The sequence below is a fragment of the Atta cephalotes genome (assembly GCF_000143395.1).
Source record: "Atta cephalotes unplaced genomic scaffold scaffold00035, whole genome shotgun sequence".
Taxonomy (NCBI): domain Eukaryota; kingdom Metazoa; phylum Arthropoda; class Insecta; order Hymenoptera; family Formicidae; genus Atta; species Atta cephalotes.
Window position 1 is genome coordinate 2,346,307 of NW_012130099.1, and position 15,624 is coordinate 2,361,930.

A 15,624-nucleotide genomic window follows, 5' to 3' on the forward strand; every position below is an offset into this window, starting at 1 on the left:
CTACCCCCGTCCGACACAACTACCAATTGCACCCTTCGCACGCCGCCTCTCATCCCCCACTTTAGGGATCGCACTCAACTTGCTCGCGCGCAGTATGTCGAATAGTTCAGTGTCTAAGGGCTGGTCCCGGCAAACGTGTGTGATAGACCGATAGAAAGTTTAATTCTGAGGATTGCGTGGCGAAGTCAAGGGATACCATTGATGATCGAACGAGTCTCTGAGAAAATTAATTTTAGTCATGGAGGGGATTTTTGGAAAATTTTTAACTAGAAATTATGCTTTTGAAATGATATCTGAACAATTAATCATCAATATTGAGAAAAAAGAACTTAATTAATTATAATATTTTATTATATTATATTTTAGAATGAAATATTAAAAAAAAATTTAATATCAAAACGTTGAGAAAATTTAAGTTCTATCTGAGATAACTCAATCACAAAAAATCTTAAGAATATTTTTTAAAAATATATAAACCAGTCAAGGATTCTTAAAAGTTCAATAACAATATGATGACAAAAAAGACAAATAAAAGTCGATTTTTTTAAATATAAATGTATAAAAATTATTAATATGAGTTAAATACATACATAATAGAAAACTGAAATATTATTAATTTAAAAATAAAAAAAACGATGATAACTAATTTTAAGTGTAAAGAGGAGGATATTTGAAGATGAGATTTGAAGATGGCAATCTAAGAGCCAAAACATGTAATATATCTCAATTTTCTTGACTCTTATTTGCCTTTTTTATCGTCATATTATTATTGAATATTTTTTAAAAATATATTTTGTAGAAAAAATTTTAAACTTTCACAATAAAAAGTCGAAAATTTTCACAGAGTTGATTTTGAACACAAAGTGAACTTCGCTCACAAAGTGAAAAGAAAATTTTTCATTTTGTCTAGCTCGTAATTTTCTATATGACCAAACTCACAGAAATATAACTCAAAAAATATAGGAGACCTTTGGATAGTAAAAGAATTTTAAGCTTTAAAATTTTTTTTAAATTTAAATTTCGTTCATTTTTAACAAAATTACAACTGCTTCGAAATTCGTAACGCTACTTTTGTTCCAATCCGATACATTTTAACATTTCATGATTTTTTTTTGATCGATTGTCAAAGAGCCCGAGAATAGATCAGATGATCAACCAGGTAGATCGTCGTCGAGATCAGAACTCAAGAATTACCCAGATGTTTTAATTGCCTCTTCGAACGAGAAGAAGGAACAGGGAGAATGACAAAGGAGGGAAGCTGTGACGTGAGAGAGGACTCAAAGACAGAAAGAGAAAGAGAGATGCCTAGGGAGATTGAGCAAAGGGTTGCAGAGGCTATCCTCGTAGGCTATCCCGCGCTCGCATCTACATTCGAGTCGTGTTCCTTCCTCTTTGCTTCTCTGTAAATAAGTGGTCATCGATGAATCGGCCATGGCGTGGCGTGGCATAGTGTGGCACAGCACAGCAATCTCCTTTTTCTCTTCTGCGATCTATTTCTGTCCCTCTCGTGGAACGAGCGCGATCGCGAGCCTTAATTGCGCAGCCATGCATACGTTCGCCAGCGACGACGTCTGCGAGTTCATATACGCGACCCTCGTCCGCTCCTTCGTCTTATTCTTCTTCTGCCTCCTACTCCACCTCATGATCTTAGATGTACGATTGGACAGGCGAGGTGTACGGTAGAGAGAAGGCCGCGGATAGATCTCTCTATCTTATATGATTGAAGCGAGAGGTGTGTACGATGGAGGTTGCAGATAAGTCCTCTTATCTCGCACGGTTGGTTTCCTTTCCTTCCCCTCTCCCCTGGGGTTCTATTATCGAGCGGGAGATTTCGAGATGATCTCCGACTGTGGATTGGACTCGCGATCGGCTCCGAGATCCAAGGATCTCTGGGCGTTCGATAAGCCTACCATGTCTGAAAATTCAAGAGTACAATGGTATCGTACCATGGATTTAAAAGGTTGAAACAGCCCAAATTTTAGGTTCCGAAAAATCTTCTACGTCCTTCAGAAGAGAATACGCAAATATTCACAAATATGTTAAATTTTAAAGAATTCAAAAGAAGTTTAAGATTTTATCTAAGATCTCGAAGAAAATTCTTAATCATAAAGATCACAAACTAGAAGCGCAACGTTTCGAATGATATCTTAAAATGCAATCTCTAAATGCGGAAAAATGGAAAGAAAATTTAAAGATCCATTTCGCAATTCGGAAATTCTATTTAAGATTTTTGTGTAGGATAGGATATTATTAGGATAATAGATAGTAGGATAATAATTAGGTATACGATAATTAGAAATGCGCGATGCTAATTGTTAGAATATTAACCCTTTGTTGACATATTGTGGATGTAAACCATCCACATAAGTATTTTAACTTTCTGAAATTTAATTTTCTTTTATTTTGTAGAAAAATATAACGTTTATAAAAAAATCTCTGTTTTTTTCAATTCTCAAAATAGCCAAAATAATCTACATTCAATATGCAAAATAATACTCTTTATCCAAAACCAACTACAAACTAATTATTTTTTCAAAGTATCATATCTGAACAACAATTCTGTAAATTTTTAACTTTTAATATTGAATTTTTTAAAAGGTACAATTTTTTTTACAAAAACTGTAACGAAATTTCAATCAAAAACTATTTGAATGTATTCTACAGATCTTGAAATTGACTCATAATTGTTTTCATATTGATTGAATTTTTTAAATAAGAATGTCAATTGTTTAAACATTGCTCTAGGCCACCCATTGTTATCAACTTCTAAGCGTTTTACATAATTACTTTGATAGTCTGATAAAATTATTTTCAGGTCTATATATAACTAAACTTTAGATATTTTAATAAATTCGTCCATTCCATTTTTTTTTGTAAAAAAAAATTAAAATTCTAATATAGTATATTGTTTTAATCTTCTAATCTTGATCAAGTGAAAACTTAATCTTCATTGACTCCTGTCATGGACTCGGAGCATGTGCTGTCTTAATTGCATGTGCATGCATACGTTGCCGATCGTGAAAAGAGGGCTGCTCGCCTCAGCTGCACTTACGACTACCACCTTTACGAGCGTCCAACCACCTCCGTCGTGCGACGGTTGGGGTGCAATATATCTCGGAGAGGTGGCGAGGAGGGGATCGGGGGAGGGAGGCAACACGGCCGCCATTAACATATCCGCGGCCTGATAAGCCTTTCTCGGAACCGATACCGCCGCGCCCGTGTACACCTTCGGCCCCCGCTTTATGCAAGAAGCGAGCAATCGCAGCGACTCCGGTGTCGCGCTGAAGAACGGAGCCGGAAGCTCGTACTTTCGATCCCGCCATTCTACCATGTCCTTCCGATATATATACTCTGTGCCCGTTAATGAGCTTCAAATTCCGGCCGATTTACCGGTGCTCCGACACGATTGATGCGTCACGCAACGATAAGTTGCTTAGATATCTTATTACTTCAGATCCTTATGAGTTTCTAAGCAGAATTGTAAGGCTTGTAAGATTTATAAGAATTTACAAGTGCTTTATGCAATATCTTTACAGATAGCTTCTTGCTTGCTCAGGAAAAATTAATGCAATTAATTTTCCTTGCAAACGGAAAAGTAAAAATTATTGAATGCTGATTTACTGATTTATTTCCTTCATTTTTTTCTAAGAAGAAAAGATTTTTAAGACTTTTCTTAAAATTAACATTTAAACTTTCTTTAAAATTAACACACGAGAAATAGATCGTAGATATTTATGCAAAAAATTACATATCAATATATACATATCAGTGTTATATTCTTACAAGTTTTACGAGAACAAATTATGAACCTTACGATTTAGAATTGATTCATTAGTTTGTAGTTTTACAAACCAATGGGTCGATTTCAAGCAGAATCTAACTAGTTTTGTAATTGCAAGTTAATTCAAATCATGCACTTTTGAATCACGTAGAGGAATTGTAGGAGAGATCTTCAAACCTCAGAACTTAAAAATTTTTTGAGTTACAAATCTTTGAAAACATTAATTTTTTGATCAAGAAAGAAATAAAATTCCTTTTAGAGTTAAAAACAGAGTTGATGAAAATCAATATCTGATCGAGACAATTAATCAAACAAATAAATCAAATTATAGCGCATACATTTTGACTCTCGGTTTAAGTCCTCTTCAATATAGGAAGATTGTTGGTCGCATATAAAAGCTGCAGCACAGAATTTTGCCTAACGCAAAGTGGGGATGAAAATAAAGGATTGATTGATTCTCTCATGCGTTATGTACGCAAAAGCCTGTGTTTTCTCTCAGAGACTTGATAATTCGCCAACAACAAACTAGAGCAATCAAGAAAGAATCTCTCGACATTGCGAGTATAGGACATTCTCTTCGCATCTTATAACGAGGAGATTAAATCATTAAATCATGTCTGAGGATCGAGGAACAAGCGATTTAATTTAACGAAGCAAATCGATAAAACAATCAGAGATACGCATAGACCAGACGTACTCTTGAACCTCTTGAGGAGTCGCACAAGTGCACGTGATGCGTCGGTAAATCATCGAGTGTTCCGTGACCGAAGGCACGCGTGCCGCGAAGCCGCGCGATGCAAAAGCGTCCGCTCGTTAGAGTAATAAGTAGGTTTGCGGAGCATTTATTATACCGCGTTCCAAACCTTTCCTTCCTTCCTTCCTTCCTTCCTCGCTGCTTCAGTCACGGCCAACATCGACCTCGACATTGCCCGTTTAGGTGTTAATAAACGGAAATTTCGAAACTGTGGCCAGGCGCCACTTTCCTGATCAATCCTAAGTGCATCCAAATGTCGAATTCATTTCTTTATTGAGATCTCTCAGTCAACAACAACAATTCTGCAAAAGATTCTTCTCGTTTTCTTTGCGTCATGTAAGAATATATCGTAAAATAAAATAACTTTGGTCCAATCAGGATAAACAGACTTTGAGATCCAAAATTATTCTTAATTTTAAGATTCAAATTAGGACATAAGATGTCTTAAAATGTCTTTAACTCTTGATTGCATCAACGGGTCATTTGGACTCAAAGAAAAACATAAAAGAATATACGATTTGAATGAGTGATACATAAGATTTAAATCGTAAGTAAAAAAACTTTAAACCTTCCTCTATCAATCACTGAGGGAAAAGTTTTTAAATTCTATTTATTTCAAATAAGACATTTTAGAACTTAGGTGGAATTTTTATGATTGCAGTTGAAGATTAAGATATTTTTAAAAAGTTTTATGCCTCGATTTCGACATAAATGTTGTCTGGATCAAAAGAACCCAGCACTAATTAGGTATATGGAAAATTAGATTCCATTAAAATGAGTTAGTTGCATATAAGCTTATAATATAGTGAACAAAAAGAAGCTTAGACAAAAGGCTCAATATACTCTGTGAGCACAAGTTTTATACTTTTAATACAACATAAACTCAACAATTATTCAGTCTTATTGAGTCTTATTTGTATTAGGAATCTTTATTTTAGACCGCATATGTAAGAAACATAATCAATATTAAAAATTTTAAATGCCTATTACGGTCGAAGCTGGATTTTCATTTCTTTAAATAATTCAATCTTGAATTACTAATATACACTATATATATGTACTTGCATATATATCATATTATAATCTTTTCGAGCTGCGTGCCGAATTGTTTTTTCAGACTATAAATATCACTCGCAATTAATATCACTCTAGTAATCGCGAATTAAATTGACAAGCAATTTTAATAATTTGATGCTATCATCAAGCATCATATTATAAAGATATTAATATGTTGAAACTGTTAATAAATTTATTGCGAAAAATATTACCTCGGCCGAAACTTGAATCCGGATCTCTTTTATTTGTCACATTATAAAAAAACTAATTCATTTTATAGAGATTCAATTTTCCAAGGTAATTAATTCTTTAATACATTCTTTGAGTCAAAGTTACCCCAAATTTGGACCAAAGTTACTCTATTTTACGATACTCAGGAATGTTCTCGGCTCCTAAAAATTCTCCCAACACATCCAATCCTGGAAGAGAGTCCACGACTCGCACAACACCCGGTGTACATCCACATACACCACCGACGCGAGTCCTCTGGGAGGAGGAGGAGGACTCGCAAACGGCGCAGGACGGTAGCAGCTTCATCGGCGCTATGCAAATAGGATCCTGATCGTGACGCGGGTAGGCAAACACGCGACGTACAGGTAACAGGCAGCGGGGCCTGGCTGAGTGAGTCTTCTGTTCCCTCCGCCCTTTCCTCGTCTCTGCACCTTCTCTTCCTCCTCCACCTTCTGCCCTCGGAGGAACTCCCCACCGATTCGCATTACGGATCGTGCGTCTTTTCACGACCCACGAGCATTAAGAGAAAGGATTTTGTTAATTTAGCAAGCCATCAATATCTTTAACTGATGATCGGTAAATATGTGAATGAATATGAAATTTTGTTGTTGTGTTTGCTGCTATACCAACCAATTATTAGTAACAGTAGCAAATTATATAGAATCTAACCTATCTTTTGGATAGACTTTAGGCTCGTTTATATAGAATTCGTAGATGATCGTGGAGTTTTAAGTAGGAAACCGAGCACAGTCAAATGTAGGAAGAATACTTGACTAGAATTGGTCAATTTCTTATGATTTGGGATCCTTTACAATCGTCTACTTTTATATATATATATATATATATATATATATATATATATGAGCCTTTTATTTGCTAGCGATTATTATTATATATATAGCGACTGTCGATTATTTGTTACATTGATGAATTAATTTGCAATTGTAACAAATCGGTTTTTTAACAAATATCATATTTGCCTTGATTTGTTCCTATAACAAAATCATTTCTCTCAGTGAGGTTCGCTCGATCGCTTCCCATATAACGCTCGTTCTACGTCCATTCGTTTTGTCTCTCTTCTTCCTTCGTCGCGCCACCCCGCCGTTCGCACCCTCTTACACGCTGCATCGTAGAGATATGCTAATGCACCCGGTCCCCGATCGTGACACCGTGGCCGCTAAGTGAGAGCTCAACTTGCAAACCTACGGGGAAGGCGGCGGAGGGAGCTCCCCGTGTTGAGCTTCCGGAGGAGAGGCATTGAGAAGGAGGCCTCCTCTCCTCCGCGGCCGATCAAGCGATCGACGTGTCCGTCCTTCGTGGAATATCGGATCGAACGCGCGGTGCAGTCGCGGACTTTAATTACGAGCGGAATGGCAATCGATCGTGTATCGTTGCGAGGTATTTTTAACGAGACGGCGTAAATGAGAAACAACGAAGACTTGAGAAAAACAGACCTCGGTTATCTTGAAGTCATATTCTATTCCTTTCCAGCTTCAAGTACACGCATAAGAAATTAAATCGAGCGATATTCTAAAAAAAAATGGTGATAATCCTAATATCAAAACTGGATAATACTCGAATATTTTTGTATATTCAATAGTTCTGCAGAAATCTACAGAACTGCAGATTTTATTATAGTTGATATTCCGTAAGATTTTCATAATTCAATGCTTAGAAAATCAGAATAATTTTTGCACCATTCTGATATATGTACTCTAACAATTCTGGTATTTAACTTTGCATGGAAAGAAATTTTGCTGAAGTATTTAAAAATTTAGCTCGATACAGATCTGAAAATAATTTTATTAAATCATCAAAACAATCCTGGCAGAAATATAGTTTTCTTAAACACCCCGTCTAATTATATAACAATACTGCACACATATATATAGAAAATGGAACAAAAACGTGAAGAGTTTCATTCAATAGCTAAAGTTTTCTGTATAAAAATACGTGGAATTTGTGTAGACGCTTGTCCAATTACTTTAGTATTAATAAATTATTATTAGTTAAAATAATAATTGTATAATCCATTTATTGTCGTATTTTTGTTCACTAAATAGATTTAAATTTTACGCAATAATCTTTTGTGTGCAATATCGGCAGGCAAAGTTACGTTTAGATTGAGATCCTAAGTATAATTTTACTTTTCAGTTACTATAAGATAGAGTTAATACAACTGTTCAATAATTGCTCACAATCTAGCAATTACATGAAATTTCGGGATAATTATATGGGAAATTCAAGTATAATGTATAATGCTGCAGAAAATTTTGATATTCTAGCAACCAGCTTGAGTTCAGTTTTTTTTATCTTACTTATCAAAATTATTCTCAGATCTGAGTCCAACTAAATTTTGAAATAATTCAATAAAACTGTTCTTTCCGTGCACATAAATTAAGATTCTTATATTTCACGATTCGCTGCGGGAATCTACAATATAAATATTTTCAGTAGGCGGGCGCTATAAACTCTCAACCAATAGTCTCCAAGTCGCAGTCTCTCACGAGTCAGATACGTAACAGCTTTATTGTGTCGATACTTCGGATCGATACTTCGGATCGGTACTCGAGGTAACCGAGGTGTATCCGTCCACCGATGGTCGCCAGCCGTCTCTTCTGGGAAGCTCGGATCACGTCGTGGAGCGCATTATTCATGCGCCGGACGGGACGAGCCTGCTTCGTCGCCACCTCCGCCTTCATATGCTTAGTGTTCACGCCTCCTCCTCTTCCTCCCCCATCTACTCGGTCGTAGGGACAACAATCATAGTAATTATCCTAAAGGACGACGATAAGTTCGATATCCCGCGCTGATAACGTCGTCGTTTCGACTTTCCACCTTTATCACTTAATCACGATCAGCCTGTTGCGATCCGCGAAACACATACGTCGTGTAATTGTTATTAAACATTTAATAAATAAAGATATATTGGGAGCGACGGCTTTTCTCTCATTAGGTACAATTAAAATATTGAGATAACTACGGTTCGCGCAATATATTATAATTATCTTCTATGACAGTTTGATTAATTAAACTGTAATTGTGATTAGTCAAATTAAAATTGCTTAACTATAATAGAAGCCAAAGTCTATTCAAATTTCAATGTTTTAAATTGCAAAAAGAGAGAAGATAATGTTTGAAAATCATTTTTATATATTTATTTTAAAGAATATCAATATAAGCATTAATGTAATCAAGTTTGAAATTCTCTAATACATGGAATTTTCAGTTTTCATTTTTCTTATATATTTAGTTTTAAGCTAACAAAAATTGCATGATAATTTGACCTGTATAATTACAAAGTATATTTAAATTTCTTTCATCTATTTTGAGCAGTTCTATCTTAAACAAACAATTATCTTCTAGTCATCAATTTCGAAGACTTCGAAGCGTTGTCGATATGCTAATCGTATGACTATATCGTGACTACGCGGACATTGTCTTTATCTTCTCCGAAATACACTATAATGTATCCAGTCCGTCGAACACTCCTCCCCCTTTCTGCCATCATCTCTATCTCTCTAATTTGTTTGCCCATCATGAATACTATCCATCGAGCAATATCCTTCTTTACTCTGCATGCTCCTCTTGAGATTTTTTTTTATTTTCTCTTCCCTTACGCGATCGGTCTTGTAATATGGACACTAATCTCCTGGATCCGATCGCAAAGAGACAATTAGGCTCATCTAGGATTAGAACCTTGGATCCTCTCTATCTCTCTCTGTCTCTCCTTCTCTCTAATTTTGAGGCGCCTTCCATATCTCAAACCACTCCAGGAATGTGATTTTACTCAAAGACCAAGCCATTTATCGATATTCTCGGTATAAATTCCCTTCAATTGTCTACTCATCACCGATTGTTTCAGCCACGTCCGTGAATTCCCGAACGTCTAAATTTCTGATACTTACAATACCTTGATTCCTGAATAGCGAATTGTGTCATATCCCTGAGTTTCTTGATTCTCCAGAAATCGAAGCTAAGGTTTAACGAATTTTCGGAGTCAAAGTTTCAAAAATGTCGGAATTAAAGATTAGAAAATCTGTAGCAAAAATGGTAGCAATATTATTATAAATTACAGTTAAATTATTATTTTATCTTTTCGAGAAAGCTCCAATTATTTACTTATAATTAATATAATTATAAGGATAATGCCAATATAAATTTATAATATAACTATAAATTAAATTAACTATTAAATATTAATTTACAATCATTTTTTAGGTTAACCGTATCTTATATCATGATAGTTATCATAATTATTGTTCCATTTTGTATTTGATAGGTAAATAGATAGAATAAATGATAGTTAAATTATAATAATTGCAATCATTTTTGTGGTAATAATAACTATAATATATCGTTATTTTCGGTGCCAAGTATGTATATTTGTTTATAGAAATATACACATAATTATTACTATATTAGAAAATTATAATAAAATGTAATTACTTATAGTCATAAATGCTAAAAACTTTTCTCTCAGTGCAAAAACGCCACATTTTAATTTCGTCTGAAAAAGCGAAGCGTCGTAGATGGACAAAGTCGCAATTTCTGAACATTAATGTTAATTCCAAATTGATATTCCATATTGATTGTACCAATGTTAAAATATATCTAGAAATTCTTCTTGAAATTATTCAGATTCGAACGAACCTCTTTTAATTGAAAGATTTTAGATGAATGGAGTCATCCCCTCGTGGCTTACTATCGGAATGAGATCATCGGGAGTCGGAGAAGGCTGTGTTCGCGTTCATGTGTCGTTATCACGCACGTTGTGCATTTCCCCTCATTTATTTCCGCGCGCGCGATCGCGCGCCCCGGACGTCGAAAGCGCCCTGGGGCAGAGCTCGGTGAAGAAGAGGAGGAGAAGGAGGAGGCGGAGGAGGAGGAGGAGGGTGAAGTAGAGATCTTTGATCGGCGCCGAGACGCAGCTGTTTCGTTTATCTCGCGACAGGAACAGGATCCGCGCAGGTCGTTTCGCCCGCGAACAGGACCTTCGAGAGACGTTATCGTCGCGCTCCATCTGTCACCGTCTCGGTTTCCTCCGCTGCGCTGCGGGCCGGCGATTTTTTTCTGTTCCACGTTAAAACCCGGTAACGAAGGAGGTGAAGGAAGAGAGAGAGGAGAGAGAGAAAAAGCAGAGGGAACGGCCGATTGTCGATAGGGGTGGCGAAGAGTAACGTCGCCGCGCCATCTCGCAAATTGGTAGCGGAGAAAGCTTCGGCGATTTATAAGCCATCGCTTTTGTTGCGTTTGTATAATTCTGAACGGAAAAAGATTCTTCTGGAAGGTTCTTTTTCAAGGGATGAAGGGCAATTTAGCAGTTTAATCAAATAATAGTCATAGGAAATTATCCCTAATTGGTATTTGTTCCGAAATTTTCGTAATTGATAAGTTTTTTAACTTTGTGGGTTCAGTGTACCTTAAATTAATATATCTTTGCTTAACTTCCTATTTCTAATAATCATATTTTTACTTCTCCGTCTAGAGGGTCCGTTTTTATCCAACTCAAGTTTTTTTTTGTAAGATTCTAGGTTTTCAAAAATGTGGAAAAATTCAGGCTTATTTTTCGAGATCTCTGTTATCTACATTATCAAAGTTCAATTCAAATATTGAAGTTTTTATTTAATAAAGATTTAAATTGAAACAAAAATGAGAAAGGAGTTTGAGAATAAAAAAGCTTGCACCAAATAATAAGTTCTAGATTGGGAGGATTAAAGTCAACATAATTAAATGATTTTTTATTATTCTAAAAATCGAAATATTCGAAAAATAAGATTATGTAACTTAAAATAAGTAAGATTGTAAAAAACATTTTCTATTAACAATTTTCCACTAGATAATTAAAAAAATTATCCCAGTTTATTGGACAAATATTTATTAGGATTAAGGAGTAATTTTTTACTCCTCTAAGAATTAAGAGAATCTCATTTTTCTGTATCTAAAATAATAAACTTAAGTAAAAAAAACTAATGATTTACAAATATATAAAATAATCAGTCCGCAAATTTGGCAAAATAATTTAAGGCAACAATAAAAATAATTAAATTACATACTTACATAAGAAAAATATCTGGTTAAAAATAGACGAACCAAAAGATTCTGATTATATCAATCAAAATTCCAATTATTTCAATTAGAAAGCAGATTTAATTTGAAAATTTTGTCATCTATTTTTCAATTACTTCAACCAGACATTGTCTCAATGTATTGAAGGATTTCATTGGATCAGTAATAAATAAAATAAGTGAAATAGAAATTATCAGTCAGACGCAAAAAAGAGGGAATAAAATCGGATCAGACACATCACTTTCAAGATGCTTAATCCTTAAGTAGGCGTCTGGACTACTTTTTCTTCTTCTTTTTCTCTCCCCTGGACTTTCAACTCGTTTAAAAGGTTACGATGATAAAAATTGAATCTAACAATCGAGTGTTTAGTCTTCTCAGGGGAGGGAAGCTTCAGTCACTCTGTAACAATCGCGATTTTGTATTATTTAAGGATTAACGAGTAGATGTAAATAGATATGAATGTTGCCAGATTAACGGAGTCCGAAGACCGCCTGACAATCTTTTGGAGCATTTATACTGATTGTAAACTATTACAATAACTTATGCTGTAATCAGTAAAGTTTAACAAAATTTTAATGTTTTCATTCACAATGACTTACCAGATGCATGTAACTTGTATGTCATAAAGTTAACATAAATTTATACTGAGATAAATGTCTGAAAACGAACGAACCAGAAGATTCTAATTATATCAATCAGAATTCTGATTTTCAATTGGAATTTCAATCGGAATTCTAATAGATTTAACTAGAAAATTCTGATTTGTTTCTGATTCATTTTCGACAAGACATCTTTCTCAGTAAGTGTAACTTTTACAATAAGTGGCAGCACGTAAATCTGCATAAATCTCATTGTATTGAATTTACCGGTTACGACATAAGTTAACAGTTTACCATCAGTATAAACGCTCCTTTTCTTCTTCCGGTTTTTTGGAAAATCAATCGGACTCGTCGTTTCCGCGTATCAGATACGACGGTCGCCCGCCGTTCGGCAGAACATCCCCGTGTCCATTCGTCATCCCTCGAAATGTCGAAAGTGTCGATCCAACGATCAACGCGGCGCACCGACCGGCCGATCGAGCGGGAACGAGAGAACGAGGCGTAGGGCCGAAAGGTAACGAGACCGGGAGATCGACCGGATCAGATAGGGCCGGGCAGGACCGGCCGGTCCAGATCTCACGAGATAAGAGAATTTAATAACCTGCTACGCGACGCGCGGGGGAGAGGGGAAGAGCGGAGGCGGAGGAGAATGCGAGAGGGGGAAGGGGGTGGCAATAATATCGAGGAGATATCGATCTTTAATTAGGCACGCAGCGCGCGGGAACGCGAGATTAGATCTAAAGCTAGACGAGAGGCGAGTCCTGGTCGTCCCCTCCTCTCCCTCATCTTCCACCGATTTATTCTCTCCCCCGCGTCGGCCCGTCCGTGGATTCGGCGAAGGACCGAGCGACCCGATCCAGATCCGCTCTCCTCTCGGTCGCCATTCTAATTGTCTATGAAAGTATAAAAGGCACATGATACTGTCATGTATTTTTTATTTAATTTTTTACTGATAGACAATTAGTATGCAGGGAATCAGGGAGAGAAAGAAGAAGGCGGGAGAGGGAAAAGGAGGGGGAGAGAAGATTGCTTTGCACAAATAATTCGTAAGACTAATTGAAAATTTGAAGGATGCTGATCTTCACGTGCAGATATTACTTACACTTTAATGGTTCGCGTGGGTGGGTGGCTGATAGATCTTGTTGGAACGTGTTTATCCGGAGAACCGAGATTAGCGTCGAGATCTAAAGCGAAGGAGTCTCGAAACTGCGCGAAGATTGCGGGAATCTAACGTATTCAGTGATGACGAGGCAATATCATCTGTGAAGACGTGTATTGTTGCAGTTTTGATTATTAAAGCAAGATACTTTTTAAGAAGGAATGAGATTAAAAACGAGCGAAATTTATCACGTTTAGATGATATTTTCAGATCATAAACTAGAAACAGTAGTAAACTAGAATTCAAAGCCTAAGTAAGCCATCATCTCTCGTTAAAAATTCAATCTTTTGTTTGTTCAAGTAAGTTTCTTAATTAATTAATTAATTTTTCCTATACTTTTCTATTTTAATCATTAACTTGAATTTCATTATTTCTATAATTTCAGTTATGCTATTAGTTTTTTCTAATCAAAATTTAAATTATTTCTCGTCGGTCTAAATTCATACATATCTTTTAAGTTTGTAATTAATTTTAATGAATTTTTAAGTAACAGATATTTTCAATGACTTCATTTTTTTTTAAACAATTTGATTCTTTTTGATCATTGATGAAATTTTATGGATTTTAACTTTGCAACAGTATTGTTATTGATTGTTCTACGTTTAATAAATTCGAGACATTTGAAATACGATCCAATTTATTAATTATTATAAAAATAATAATTGAATTCTTATAGGCTTTCTAACTTTTTAAATAAATTAAATCGAACAGTGCAAAATTTAGAAAATGAACTATATATGAAAAATTGAAAAGAATTTACAGAAAAAAATGTTCCTAATTTTTTTAATAAAATAAATATTCCTAATTTGTTTTTTCTCGTCATTTTGTTTCATTTTCTGATCAGCTTGTTTTTGATAAATTTCTGCGATAAAAATGACATATTCTTGTTAATGAATCAAGGTAGAAACGTCCTTCGATATAAAAATGTTTTCTAAATATCAATTGAAATAAAATTTAATTATCGTAAAATCAATTAAAGATTATCTTACAGAATGATTTATATTTTCTATTTTTTTAACTGCTTATTTACAATTAGATCGCTACTCTACTTGAATTCACTTGTTGTTTACTTTTATCTTGAGACTCATTATATTACATCGAAGCAGCCTAATTCCGGATACTTATTAACGCTGCGGCGGAAATCGCGAAGTCATGCAAAAACGAGCGAATCGACTGGATCGGAATTTCGATGCTCGCCGCACGAGCGGTGTGTTCACGCACGTGTGCACGCACGTTAAATATGCAGACGCGGGATATAGTTTATGCGTGTCGACGATTAAACCTGAAGATATTCGGGCATTCATTAAGAAGTAGCAGCATTGACATCGCCGGTCAGATCTGCCATTTCTCCAAACTTTGTCACGTGTTAATAATACACTATAAAAAAATATCAGCGTGAATTTAACGATGTCTAATGTATCGATAAAATTCTCATCTTGTTGGTATTAATATTAACACTAACATGATGTGGATCAATCATAGGTTTTAAATTCAACCATAGGTTTTAAATTTATAATGGTACTGATACAAAAAAAATGATTTTACAAGTGTAGTAAAAATATTCTGGCTATTTTTGTGACAAACTTTATCCACTTGCTTGAAAATAAAAAAATACCAAAGGTAAAAAATACATTACAGTTATAGTAAATCCATTCAAATAATTATAACTTACAATAAAAAGTAAATCATACTATTCTCAAGATTACAAACAACTCTCAAGACTTTATACACTTGTATCTTTTATCGCGTAGTAAAGTATATTTTGTCAGCGCTAAGACAAAAAATACTCGTCGATAAAGTAAATTCTATTGAAATGTATGATAAATACAGATTTACTTTGTAATCCTTGGTATTTATGTGTATCTTTTAACAAACAACAAGGATGTAATAATCCATGTCATTCCCTTGTTGAAAGGCACACTATATCAACATCATGTGGTGTGGATTTAAAATTCATATGAATATTAACACCAAC

General features: G+C 35.0%; 1 protein-coding gene across 1 annotated transcript in view; it reads right to left on the reverse strand.

The window, feature by feature from the left end:
* LOC105621634 (zinc finger protein ush) overlaps positions 1–15,624 on the reverse strand; it is an 85,464-nt gene that overhangs the window by 8,064 nt on the left and 61,776 nt on the right. The window lies entirely within an intron of this gene.